Below are 15094 nucleotides of genomic sequence, written 5' to 3'. Positions count from 1 at the left end.
AACCTTCTGCTTCTCAATGGACTCCAATAAATTCTCTTCCTGAGCTTGTAAAGACCTAGAGAGCTCATAGCTGATTGAACTGAGATTCTTCAGTGGACAAAATGCTGAATGTATATTTGATGATACATTTGCAAAGACTGAAAATTACGTGTAAGACACAGGGCAAGGTAAATAGAGAAGAGGTATTTTCATAATTGTCTATTGGCCTATCTCTACCAAAACACTGAGTGTCCTAGGGGTAAAACGTGAGTCTTTCCCTTCTGTATATCCTGGGTCTGGGGCAGAGTAGATGCTCCTCAGGTGCTTGTTATGGGCTGAATATGTGTCCCCCAAAGCTGATATGTCGAAGCCCAGTACCCAGTACCTCAAGTTATGACTGTGTTTGGAGGCAGAGCCTTTAAAGAGATGATTAAGTTATAATGAGGCCATTAAGTAGGTCCTCATCCAACCTGTCTCGTGACTGTATAAGAGAGGAATTTTGGACACACACAGAGAGATACCAGGGATGTATGTGTACAGAGAAAAGGCCATGTGAGGACACGGAAAGTGGCCATCTGCAAGCCACGGAGAGAGACCACAAGAGAAAGCAAACCTGACAGCACCCTGATCTGGGACTTGTAGCCTCTACTTCTCTTCTAGAACTATGAAACTATACATTTCTGTTGTTTAAGTCAACAGTCTATGGTCTTTTGTCATGGCAGACCTAGCAAATAAATAGAGTGCTTATGGGAAAAGTGATTCAAATATTCTTAAAACAGGTCATTCAAAGAGCTCTGTGTCACACTGTCTCTGACCTGTGCCCTTTGTGTTGTCAACTGTCCTACTACTGGGGCCATAATAGCACCTGTTCTGAATGGGGCACTCCCCAGGCATTGTCTCATCCTCATCCTACACTCTGTGAGATAGCTATTATCTCCATCTCCCAGACAGGACATCTGAAGCTCAGGGAGAGGATGTAACACACCTAAGGTGGGAAGAAGCAGAATCTGCCTTCTAAACCAAAGCCACCTCTTTCTACAGAAACCGGCAATAAGGCTCATATGGAGTCACTGCAAGACTGGACCAGTGCACTGACATTAGCGTGAGAGGAAAGGGAGACCCCAGCGGCCCCCACCTGACTCCTGACATCTCAGGCTTCAGAAGTGCTATGAGCTCTGCTCGCAGCAGGAGAACCTGGATAGCATCTGCAGCAGACAAGGCCTCACAGAGCAGGCTTCTCTGGGTGCTCTCTGATATTCTCTTGGTTATGGACAGACGTCTATGCAAAAACATGTACAGGAATGATCATAACAGCATGCAAAACAGCCAAAAAGTGGAAACAGCATAAACGTCCACGGATGGATGAATGGGCAAAGAGCACGTGGTATACAACAGGAACGTGCTACACTCATACATTTTACTCAGCAATTTTTCAAAAAATAAAGTTTTGGTACATACTACAACATGAATGAAGCTTGACACATGCTCATGAGGGAAGCCAGACATAACAGACCACATGCGTATGGTTCTAAATGGATGTTATTTTTTAGATTTTCTTTGAGGTTCTACCATATCTCACCTCAATTCTCTCCCAAGCAAGCCTTCTGCTGTCCCTTTAAGTTCTGCTGGTTAAGGAGGAGCATTCAGACAAGAATAATACTTTAGATGCTCTTATATTAGTTTATAATTTATCCCATTTGATTTCCACAACATTTAAGAGTGATATAATTCCACAACAACACGGGTGGACTTAGAGGGCATTATGCTAAGTGAAATAAGTCAGAGAAGAAAGACAAATACGATATGATTTCACTTATATGTGGAATCTAATACAGACAAACAAAGAAACAGAGACAGAGTAATAAATACAGGGAACAAACTGGTGATTGCCAGAAGGGAGGGGGATAGTGGGATGGACAAAATAGGTGAAGGGGATTAAGAAGTACAAACTTCCAGCTGTAAAATAAATAATAAGTCACTAAGGTAAAAGGTAGAGCATAGGGAATATAGCCCATAATACAGAATAACACTGTATGACGACAGATGGAGACTGCACTTACAGTGGTGAGCACTAACACAAAGAATTGTCAAAATCACTACGTTCTATACCTGAAACACATTGTAGGACAACTATACCTCAGTTAAAAAAAAAAAAAATTAGAGTGATACAATCCCTACCTCACAGAGACAGAAGCAAAGACTCAGATCGAGTAACTAATGAGTGGAAAAGCTGAGACTCAACCTGAGGCTTTCTAGCTGGAGGCTCATCATTTTTATCTCTATACCAGGGACTCCCACATCATCAGCACTTCCTGCAAAGTTGTACAGAGAAAAGCAGGTATTTCCTCTTTACCTTATATTTAGAGAATGGCTCTAATCAGATCCAACATTCTGCTAGAGGGACTGACATTTTCATGCCTCCCATAGCATTCTCCAGAAGTCCTAGTTAAGTGGAATCAAGTGAGATAAGGCACGCATGAAGCTCATGGCCTTTTACCTCATTCTCCCTGACAGTGAGTGGCCTCAGCTGTCCTGTAAACACCTCTCTGGCTCCACCCCAGAGTCTCTGTAATACTTTCTAGGGAAGTTTCCTACAAACCCACTTGCTTCCTCTAGGACACCCGGTTCTATCACATTGCCTCTTCCATGAAAGTCCCCAGGAAGAACTTAGCCTTTTGTTCTTCATGCTTCCTCTTCTCTCAAACTAGAATGCATGCAGAAGTTAGGAGCAGCCATCTTGGGACCATGGACCAACCCTGAAGACTAAAGTTACATACTAAGCATAGCAGAGCGGGAAGCTGAAGGAGCCTGGGCCTTGATAGAATCACAAAGCTGCCACAGTAGCCCTAGATGATCTAGCTCTTGACTTCTCCTTGCAAGAAAAAAATAAACCTCCTAGTTTGTTCAGAAGATTGCTTTTCCATATTTTTATTATATAAGATTAATGCTCTTCCTATCTGTTATGAGGTCCTTGTGGAGCAAATAGAAGGTGTAAGATGTAAAAAGCCCACAGTGGTCTACAAAATATAAGATATCCATAACTCTTGGGGCACCTGGGTGGCTCAGTCATTATGCATCTGCCTTTGGCTCAGGTCATGATCTCGGGGTCCCTGCTCAGTAAGGAGTCTGCTTCTCCCTCTCTCTCTCCCCCCTCCCTGCCCACTGCTTGTGCTCTCTCTCAAAGAAATAAATAAAATCTTTTTTTTTTTTAAAGAGATCAGTGACTCTTTTATTAGTAAAACACTCTTTCTTACAATATGTCTATGTGTTCAGTGTTCCTAGCAGAAGGGATCATTTGTTGAGTTCCTACTATTGCTTCAGGTTGTGCCACGTGCCTTATGAATGTTATTTTATTTAGTCCTTCCAAATGAGTACTATTAGCTCTAATTATAGGAATCCCAAACTCAGAGAGGTTAAATAACCTGCCCAAGGTCACACAGTAAGTGGCAGAACCAGGAAGTATAATTAGGTCCATATGACCGCAACACCAAGGCTCTTTTGAGTACATGATACTACCTGTCACCCTAAGTACCATGTGATATAACCCACACCAGACACAAGGAAATGCCCTGGAGTTCTGAAAAATGGAAGATAATGGAAGAGGAGCTGGGAGGAGCAGCAGCAATGAAGGGCTGCCCCAACATCTCTAGACAGCTCAGCCGCGAGCCTCACTCTTGCCTCTACACTGAAGCCATGAGTGGCTTGGCAGGATTCCTGACCGGACTCCTTGCCTGGATCTATCTCCCTTTTAGATGACTTAATGATGCTTCATACTCTTTTTTAGCCCCGGGCTGTCCATTGACACAAAGTAAATGAGAAAGGAACATGTAATATATTCCATTTTCAGGTGATGGTAGTTTAATAAATATGCAAGAGTTTTTTTTTTCTTATGAAAGTGACTAATATTATGAGAAAATAAATTTTTCTCATTAAATCTACATGTGTTCCTCTTTTTGTAAGATTTTATTTATTTATTTATTTATTCATTTATTTATTTATTTGAAAGAGTAGCTTGACAGCAGGGGAAGGAGCAGAGGGAGAGGGACAAGCAGACCCCATGCTGAGTGCAGCTTGATGCCATGACCCCAAAATCACAGCCCGAGCAGAAACCAAGAGTTGGCTGCTCAACTGACTGAGTCACACAGTGCCCTGCATGTGTCTCTCTTATACCTCCCACACAATCTCCCTCAGCCCCACCTTCTCCTTTTCCTCCTTAGGACTTAGCGGCCATGTTGCCCTAACCACTTCCCCACATCAGCCTGTTTGGTGGCCCAGAACCATTCCTAGAAGCTCCGATCTAAAACCTCTAAGGTGTAAGACCCTGTTTCATCCACCTTCCATGCCTTGGAAAGTTTACTGCAGTGGAACTCTTTCCATCTTACCCAGAATATAAAGCAGTATTTTGTATATATGAATATTTCTTGTACTGCTATTAAAATGGATCAACAACACATGTCTTTGTGAATAACCCTTATTAATAATTAATATTAATTAAATATCCTTTTGTCAAGTGAACCAGAGATAATAAACCTCTTAAATTGATAGTGTCAAGAATATCTACAGCCGAATTTTATTTTTACAGCATTTTTAAAAGAAATTACTTATTTCAGGGACTGAAGTTATCCTGAGTTTCAAACCTACTCAGATGCCTTTGTGTCTGTATGTCTATAAAGTGTCCAATAATGACATCTTAGTAGCCTCAGTTTGGCCAATTAGACTTATTTCTAAGTGCTGCCCTTCAGTTTCATTCCAATTAAGTTTGTAACTTTTCGGGAGAAAGACTCTAATGTCAGCTTCTCAAAAAGCTGTTAACCAGTGCATATGCCTAACAATGGCAGATAACCAACAACTGTACTTTAAATGTGAAAATTTTATGAGAAAAGATGTGGGAAAGCTGTCTGTCTCTATTACACTGGACACTACAAAAGCCTTTCTCTTTAAAGCATCGAATGCATAAGTTGAAAATTCTGATGTGAAATCATGACATCAAATCAATAAAGATAGAGGAAAAAACTTCTCAACCTCTGGCCCATCTTTCATTTCCTCTTTGTGGCCAAACACCAGAAAGAGCTGGTTTTTACCCCATGCCTACAGCTTACACACAAAGACATCTGTCTTTAGGTTTTAGGTGAGATCGCTCTTCTTAAAGCTCTGAATCACAAAAGCAATCACGTTTCTTCATTCTCTTTGGGTGTATCTGAAACTATCAAACATCTCCTATTTCCTAAATTATCCTCTTTTCAGTTTCTCTTTATTTCCTTATGGTTGTTCTCAATTCCCTTCACTGTTTTCTATTTGTAATAATAGCACTTTCCCAAGAGGCTTTAGGTGCATTAGGTTAAGCCCAATCTCAGTTCCAGCTCCTCCTGTCCCAACTCTAAAATAATTTCCTGGACACTTCCTAACTGAGCCACAGTCTTTTCCTTCATCATCTGGGTCTTCTTGTCAAAATATTGTGTATCTCACTCTTCCCTTCCTGCACAAGGACAAAATGTCTCTTGGCTTATGTAACAAGGTCTTTACTACTCTCTGCTAATGTTCTCTTCAGAAAGATTGGGTGAGCAAAGAAAGTGGAATGGGGTATAGCATAGAGGAAAGGGAATAGGAAAAGTGAGATAGAAAAGGGGAAAATAAGCTGATAAAATAGATAAGAGAAGAAAGGAGTTAAAAAAAAGGAAAAATCAATGTGACTGCTGGTATTTGGGTCATGTGATAGCGTTAGCAGCATGGAGCTCTGTTTTTATATTTATATATAATACATATATATATATATATATATATATTATCTCATTTAAAACCCACACACTCAAGGCTTTAAGGTTGATGCTATCATTATCTTCGTTCTACACCTAAGTGAAACTGTGTGATGAATGATTTCAATGGAATCAGTCTTTTTTTAGAAGGTAGGGCAGGAGTTGGAAATGTGGGCAGTGGGTGAAATTACTTGTTTCTGGAAAGAGGTTTTAGGATGAATAGTTTGCCCGAGGCTGCATAGCCGGTGCACAAGTTGGGATTTGACCTGGCAACAAAGTTCCTGTCCCTAGAAACCCAGGAAACCAAAAGAGGCTAGCAGGTGGAAAGTAACAGGCTAAAAGAAAGGGAAAGAAGAATGACATTTCCTCTACCATGGATCCCTGATGAACCTCAACTGAGAAAGAGATCAGACTAGGCTTTCTTGGATCATTTTACCGAAGTATAATAAGATCAGCACTGAGCCATAATTGATTATTTTAACTGCTCCAAAATCTTCCAATTTACCAAGCTTCTAATATACTTAGGCAAACTGATATCTTTACGAAAAAGAGCAAACGTGAACACTCACCTAGGGGACATCACTATACTGATGGAAAGTTTTTAAAAGCTAATGTAAAATAAAGAAATAAAAAGAGCAAAAAAATGGGTAAAGACTGGCAGAGGTCCACGCCCTGGTGGCATTCACCTTTGTGTATGAAAGTCTGGGTGGTTTCACAGCCCAATGATTGTGCCATACCCACTAGTCCCTGTTTCCCAGAGATCACTGGTAAGCGGGGAAAAAACCCTAGAAACTGGCAAAGAACAAATGCCATCAAACTGTTCTCTGTAGAAGAGTAAGAGGAGGCTGGTAATTACAAACCAATAAACACAAGCCTTAGCTTCTGGAAGACAAATAAAAACAAACAACCCATTACCACCCAAAAGAACATGAAATATTATGTAAGAAGAAAACAAACAGGTCTTCGTGAAGTGCAAACATTAACAGGTCCATTTAAATTAATGGATTGTGTTTAGCCTTCACATGCAGTATAGAAGCAAATCCAGTAATTACCAGGCTGGTAAGGACTCATTTAGCCTGCTGCAATGGTTGGAAATTTGCTATTTCTTTAGTCACACAATCTGAGCTTAGCACTGAGAAACTTGCTCACTGGCGGTCAAACAGTTCTGAACGTATGCGAGTGAAATCTTTCAGCTAGCCAGAGGTCTACAGGCCACTGGTTTTCTGGTACCCACCATAACATTTTCTGTTTGTTCTATTTTTAGTGTGAGCCAGTCACCACCTCTTTTCCACAGAATGACAGCATCGAGTTCTAGCATGAAGAGTTCTACTCTCTGGGACAATGATCTGTTTCAGTCTATAGAAGACACTGATTTAGGGCTGCCTGGGTGGCTCAGTCATTAAGTGTCTGCCTTTGGCTCAGGTCATGATACCAGGTCCTGGGATCGAGCCCCATATCCAGCTCCCTGCTCAGTGGAGAGCCTGCTTCTCCCTCTCCCACTCCCCCTGCTTGTGCTCCTGTTCTCGCTATCTCTGTCTCTGTCAAATAAATACATGAAATCTTAAAAAAAAAAAAAAAGACACTGATTTAATACTCATTAATAAAAATGCTATGGAACAAAAGTTATCACCTGAGCCCTTCGTGGGCTATATTCAGTTTTAGCTGAAAAAATTTGTTAAATGAGTGAAGACCCAAATTCTTAACCATGGACTATGAGCCAAAACCCCATTAGTGAACATAAGTACTTTACCATGTTTCATATTCACAATGGCTCTGTCATGAGGTCATTCTTTATTACAATCTTACACTGTACCATCTTTTTTATTATACCAGTAATACATGCTCAAAAGAAAATGTGAAAAGTCAAAGAAAGCACAAAGAAGGAAAAAAATGAGACACCTTTCATCTATATCATTATTTTCTTCCAGGGTTTTCTTTGCCTATTAGATCCTACTGTTCTACATTTTTTCAATGTCATTAAAAACAATTAAATGATCATTTCTTCTGCAACTAAAATATATTTCATCTTATGTGTCTATGAATATAACATAACTCCTCTGGTGTTTCCAACAAAACCATACAAAAATCTTTGACCACAGCTCTGATTATTTTCTTTGGATGAATCCCTAGAAGTGAAATTGCTTGCCTAGGGGTATAACTTCTAAAACCTTTTTGATCCCTATTGTTAAATCTCCTTCCTTAAAACCCGTACCAGCTTATAATGCACAAGCAGTATAAAAATGTCCACACATTCACCAGCATTTAGAATTGTCACTTATTAATCCTTTAACAATTTAATAAATGAAAGTGGAATCACTTTACCTCAATTGCATATTTTCATAATTGTATCCATTATTTTATTTTGTGAATTCTCCATTGATTTATATTACGTGCTTCTTACTGCTCTTATTCTCATCATATATCAGTAGTAGTAATTTTTACTTTTCCAATTTTCACTTGTCTGCTTATTCTGATTGTTTTTATCAGCAGCTTTCACTTTTCTAATTATCTTTCCCCTTATGAATTCTTTCAGTCTTTAAAAATTCCTGTAGACCATACATGAAACTTGTTTCTGACTTCAAAAATCCAAGCAATCACCAAGACCCACAACTCTGCTCCTACATGTCTTTCCCTATTCACGCTACCAATTCAAGCTACTGCAATCTGTTCACTATTTTAACAGCTTCCTCAATATATTCCTGGTCTCTAGACTTAATCTCTTCTAACCCATTCTCTGCCAGAGAGTCACCATCTTGCTTAAAACTTTTCAGTGGTGCTCCAATTCCGTCAGGCTAAAAGCCAAGTTGTCAACAAGGCTTACAAGTCTACACACCCTCCTGTCTCATCTCTCCCCACTCCCCATTCCTCACTCAAGTTCTAGTTTCAGCCACACTAAATCATGCTAATTCCCTGAAGGCTTCATTCATTTTATCACCCTTGGGCTGTTGCTTATGCTATGTACTAGGCCCCAAACAGTCTTTGTTCTGAACCTTTCCTCACCCCTTAACTCTCTTTTCAGGAAAGACTTCTATTCATTCTTTAGGTCACATAACCTCCCAGAAGCATTCAGTGACAGCATTGTAACCTGGCCCCCACCTCCCCAGGATGAGTTAAGGGCCATACTAAGTGTTCAAATAGCAAAGAGTATCTCTTGGTAAAAACATTTACCAAACAGACTGCCTGTTTGTGTGACTGATTATTCTTCTATCCCTAGAGTGAGTAAACGTGGGCACACATGTGCATGCGTGCTCACACACACACACACACACACACACACACACACATACAGACTAAATCTTGAAAACTATAAACAAGACCATTTTCTCTACAGTTGTGTTTCTAGAAACTTATTAGAGTATCTGGCACTTAATCAGTCCTAGAGGGATATTTATTTACCAGACAAATGAGATTAATTAAATGTTTATGTGTGCTTTCTTAAAATTTTTTAAAAAGTATTTTATTGTTACATGGAAACACTATTACATATGGATTTAGTCTGGTAATGGTGAATCCCCTTCCTATTGATATGTGATTCTTCCTTTGTCACATATAAAATTCTTACATATTCTAGAATGCTTCATGACTGTCTGTCTTGTTTCAGAAAGTTGTTTTTAGTTTCTTGCAACAGAAATAACATTTTAATTACTGTCTTTTTTATAATACATTTTAATACTAGTGCAAGCACCCCTCATTAATTTCCTTTGTGTAAATTCTATCAACTATTCTAACCCACTTATTTCTTTCATATAAACTTTAAAATTATTTCCTCTAGTTCCAAAATAAATATTTTATTGGAACTTTTGATCAGAATTGCATGAGTCCTATAAAATGAATTCAAAAGAGCTGACATTTATGATATTCAATCTGTCTATCTAGGGACAGTACTCAAAGAAGCATTTACTCAAGAAATTCTTCATGTCTTACAATAAATTTCTGTGGTTTTCTAAAATTGGGTCCCACATTTTTCTCATGGAGATTTTTTCTTGATGTTTCACATATCTTGTGCTATTGTGAAAGAAATAGTAAATATATATATTTACTACTTCTTTATATATTTATATAAAATATATTTATATATTTATTTATATTTATTTCTTTATATATATATTTCAATAAGAATTCTAAATTTGGGGGGCACCTAGGTGGCTCAGTCAGTTAAGGGTCTGCCTTTAGCTCAGGTCATGATTCCAGGGTCCTGGGATAGAACCCCACATCGGGCTCCCTGCTCAGCAGGGAAATCTGCTTCTCCCTCTGCCTGCCGCTCCCCCTGCTTGTGCACGCACACTACTCTCTCTCTCTCTCTCTCTTTCTCACAAACAAATAAAATATTTTTTAAAAAAGATTTTAAAAAATTTTTAAAAAGAATTCTAAATTTTCTTTGTATCTACTGGTACTATGAGACATGCATGATCATACAAATTACCCTTGGTTCAAAGTAGGATCACAATTCAGTCCAAGTCTATCTGGATTCCAGCCTCCCACAGTTTTTTCTATATGGATTCCTTTCAAACTTTTACCTAATGACAAAAGCGGGCAGAGTTATAGGAGGACATTTTTCTGCAAAACCTTTTAAGTAAAATTAGCTCTTAGTGCATTTGTACCACGTGGCATCTGTGCATTTTCTCAAATACCACCAGTCTCTGGGATGTGTATGTTCCAGTTTGAAAAGTATGGTCTACAGTTCACTACCTCCCCCACCCAGGAGGTTCCATAAAAGGAGACTGAATTACATTTTAGGCCAGGGGAACTTAGGTCTAGAAATGCAGAATAAATTATTTAGATGCTTAGAGTTCTCAAGTATACAATTACGATGAGGATTCAGCACTGTTGGTTCTCATGTCTAGAAGTAAGCTAGTTGTCATTTAATGGGAAGCCATAAAAGGCGCTCTTCCAATTAATAATCACAATAAAAGGATGACTTGTATCCTTAATAAGTTTAGCAACTGAGATAAAATGCAATCTAATAAATACAGCTGTCATTTGAGAAGGCGTCCATTTGAAGGGCCTCTCCCAAATTCTAAAATCACACAGATTTTTACAGCGATAAACTAGAAACACTTAAACATGTCTGATGAAGACTCGTGATTAAAAAGTAAACCCTGAGAAACTAATGACAGTACACAGAAATTTTACATAAAACCCTATTCCAAAGTTCTCAACAAGAGAAAAGGAAATTTGATCAATCAATGGCCTGGAAGCAAATAATATCAGAAGATACGCTGTGTGGGACAACAAAGATCTCCCTTGACCTCCTGGCCAAGGATTTTACCACTTTTTTCGTAAAGAATGCTTCAAGTTAATGCCTGGATCACAGGGATACTCTCAGTTAAATCATGTTTACTTAAGTTGACTGCTTAGTGAATTAGATACCGCAGTCTGAGTTTAGTCATTCAAAACATATTCTCTCTGTTTTGTTGACAGAAAAATTAGTTTTTTAGGTATTTCAGTCAAAACTCCAGTGGTTAGGAAAGACATTGCAACTACAGAATGGTAGCTGAGGTAGGGATGTCACAGATGGGGAGCACCACAACCTCCAAACACATACCACATTGCCTTCTTGCAGAGGGGCTGACTGCTCCTTGGATTAAAACCCTGGGAATACAATGCTTAACAGGACGGACCCCATAAACCACAAATAAAAATGTATCTCATTATGTAATAGTCATACCACACGCACAAGTATTACTGGATAAGGAAATTCTTGTTTCCGTATCATTTTAGCTTTTTTATAAAGCCAGAGGAAAGCTCATTTATTGCTCCTACATATTTTATGTGAAAGAAATTTGAAAAATCATTGAAAAGTTCAGTAAGACAAAAATCAGGCTTCTCGTTCCGACTCTGGTAACCATGTCTTGGCAAGTTGCTCGACACTGATATGTTTCGTCGTCCTCATCTAAAAAATTCACGCATTAGACTAGATAAGGCTATGCTCCATTCTTATCAGAAATTTCTGTTGCTGGAATCAAAGATTTACATGAAGCTAAAATTTAAATAAAAACCCTGACCTGTTTATCTGCATTCTGTCTAACCTGACATTTAAAATCAACCCAATGCTTTTCTAAAATTTTTACTGATAACATTTCTCAGTTTTCTCAAACTGACTGTTCCAATAAGCCCTGGAGTACGACTGATATCAGGAAGACCACATTTGCTTTATAAACTGTGGAAGTGATAGCTGGTTTTAAATTTGATCCCCTTTACTGAAAAGTAAACTTACAACCCACAAATGCTGTGCTTTAGCTTTCTGATTACTATAAATGTTTGAAAGCCAGGTTATAAAATTCCTCAGTAAACCTTTGGGAATTGAGCTCTAAACCCCTCTGAGACACACATGACCTGGTCAGTAATGGGAAGCAATGAGAAGGCTAGAACTTAAGGCAGAGCCTCAAGGCTCTTGGAGGGAGACCCTCCTCTAGTGGGCACAGAGCTACTACTTGCAAACTGCATGTATCCAGGAGTTTGAGTCCCAAGGCTCTATGTCATAAATGGAAACAGTGGAGAAAAAAACACGAGTCAGACAAGTCAGCTTTGTTATCAATTATAAAGGAAAGCCTGGTTAGAATAATTTTTCTAATCCTATCAAAGAATCAGTTTCTAAAGCCAATTTTCAGGACTAGAATATGAATAGAGGTTGAAAATTGCCCCCCATCTACATTAACCAATTCTTGGGTTAGAACTCAGGATATAACATAGACAAGTTGGCCAAATATACATGAATGCCTGGAGGACATTATGTGCCCCCCCCCACCTGCTGCCAGTTCATACCACCCTGCTTTATTCCTTGGTACACTGTGCAAGAAATGTGTTTTTTCTTATTTGGGGTAGAAGATGGGGCAGAGGGGGTATGGGCTTGTCATCTCCCCCTCACAGCTCAGTGCTTGCAATGTTTTTAGCAGTCAAGAAAAACAAATCCGTAAAATAATGGAGCACACACATAAAAGCATCATCTGTGAAAACAGGGAGGTCCTCTTAAAAAATGTTTTTATAGTCACTTGCGAAATAGAATTGCCTTGAAGAAGTTACTACCCTTATGGGTGATCAGATTCATCAGCTGACAGCTCCCACACGGAAACTCAAAGAGGCTTTCATTTCTCTGCTACCCGTAATTGTGTTAAGTTTCAGAGAAGTTAAAAGGCAATGCCATCTCAAATCACAAGAAGCAGCAGAGCTGTTGACAAGCAGAACAGCCCCTTGGGAGCTGTCGAAATTTAACTGGAGAAACGACAAAGTTAATACAGTAAGTTTTCATTGTAGTCATTTGCAAAAAATACAGGGAAAGTAATACAAGGGAAGCAGATACATTTATGTTTGCAAATATCATTCAACTTACCTCTCTTGAGGCAAAAACCAGGACCTTTTGTCTAAACTGTCTGCAGCGATTCCCCAGGTGGATCCTGCTGAAACTAATGTGTACCCGGAGTTAAATGAGTGTCCTTTCCACCTCTATTTGACTGTGTTAATGAATAGTTCTGCGGCTTCTCCCTCAGTGGCTGAGTCACCCAGGGAGGAGGTGGGTGGTGTGAAAGAGGGTGTCACCTTATATAAATACCAATTCAATTAAAACAGGCTCACTCATGGACCTACTGTCTCTGTTTGGCGAATTCTTGTTCTAAGTTATGGCCTCGTTATGCCAAAAAGAATGTACTCCTGTTATCGCCCTTTTAATTGATATCAACAATACACAGAACAAGGAGGCATAGTACCCCATCCATTTTGGATTCTCTTTTTTTTTTTTAAAGGTTTTTTTTTTTAATTTATTTATTTGACAGAGGGAGAGAAATCACAAGTAGGCAGAGAGGCAGGCAGAGAGAGAGGGGGAAGCAGGCTCCCTGCCGAGCAGAGAGCCCGATGTGGGGCTCGATCCCAGGACCCTGAGATCATGACCTGAGCCGAAGGCAGAGGCTTAACCCACTGAGCCACCTAGGAGCCCCCCATTTTGGATTCTCTTAAAAAGCAAAACAAAAACTTAAGGTAGGGAGAGTTTTTCTCTATCTACCCATAGTGGCTGGAAGGCTGGGGCACCGAGGCACAACACAAGAAGCACACTGCTCACGGGAACCATATCCTTTAGGAGAGAGAAGGCCTTTGAAATTCTGAAATCAGAAACTAAGAAAGGACACAAATTCTATACATGGGATATTTTTATAAAACCATCAGAGGAAACAAGCATTATGAAATGTAAGAATTCTGATCCTTTCATTATTCCAACTTAGATAACAACGTGAAAGAGACGCTTGGAACGTCTTTCACATCTAAGGGCAGAAGTAGACTCTAGTGTCAACCCCTGCTCCAGAGAGGAAGCAACAACATAGAAAAGCCATGCTTGGTGGGGGTTCCCATTACAGGGTCCGAAATGTACCTTCCATCGTAGCCAGGGAAACTTTACAAGAAGCTCAGCAAACCTGGGACGTTGCCAAGCAAAGCCAAGTCATTAGAACTTCCTGGGTCTTTATTCATTCGTCATACCAACAATTAACCAAATCCTCCCAGTTTCAAGACAGCTCCTGAAAACTACAGGCCAGCTGAGCTGTAGTCACAGAAATGACCATAACAACAAGTAGAAAAATGTTCAGAAATGGAAGGCACAGACAATTGTAGTATAATGTAGTCATTATACTCTGGGACACCACTTCCTTAATAGGCCCTTTTTCTGGGCTGAAGAATTTGAAAATCTAAAATGGAAAATTGTCTTTAAAAATGACATACAGGTTACTTTATGTTAAAAAAGTAACATACTTTTTAATGGGTGGCTCAGTGGGTTAAGCCTCTGCTTCCTCCTCTCTCTCTCTCTCTGCCTGCCTCTCTGCCTACTTGTGATCTCGGTCTGTCAAATAAATAAATAAAATCTTAAAAAAAAAAAAAAGTAACATACAGGAGTGCCTGGGTGGCTTAGTGGGTTAAGCATCCACCTTTGACTCAGGTCATGATCCCAGGGTCCTGGAATCGAGCCCCACATCGGGCTCTCTGCTCAACAGAGCCTGCTTCTCCCTCTCCTACTTCCCCTATTCATATTCTCTCTTTCTCTGCTGCTCCCCCTGCCTGTGCTCTCTCTCTTTCTCTCTGTCTCTCTGTCAAATAAAATCTTTTAAAAATTAAAAAAAAAAGTAACATATATATACCTGTATATTCCATCCTTCCACAGAATTTTATAAATGTAAAAAATTTTAGAAATATGTTCTGAACTTTTGTGATGCCTGTAAATGTTGGTTAGATTGAGGCTGGATATTAATACTATAGATGAGAAAGTTGAAAAAACATGTTTGTTCAATTCAAAAAATAAATTAGAAGTTATATTCAGCATTATAAAGAAGTAACAGTCAGTAAAATAAATTAGAAGTTATATTCAGCATGATTCAGCATTC

At 39.2% G+C, this 15094-nt stretch overlaps 1 protein-coding gene across 11 annotated transcripts in view; it reads right to left on the bottom strand.

Annotated features, from left to right (window-relative positions):
* The window catches only part of LOC111146985 (sciellin), a 162559-nt gene that overhangs the window by 91964 nt on the left and 55501 nt on the right, over window positions 1-15094 (bottom strand). The window lies entirely within an intron of this gene.

Source organism: Enhydra lutris, unplaced genomic scaffold, assembly GCF_002288905.1.
Source record: "Enhydra lutris kenyoni isolate GAN:26980312 unplaced genomic scaffold, ASM228890v2 scaffoldscaffold15, whole genome shotgun sequence".
NCBI classification, from domain to species: Eukaryota; Metazoa; Chordata; class Mammalia; order Carnivora; family Mustelidae; genus Enhydra; species Enhydra lutris.
This window is presented reverse-complemented; position numbering and strand designations above follow the sequence as displayed.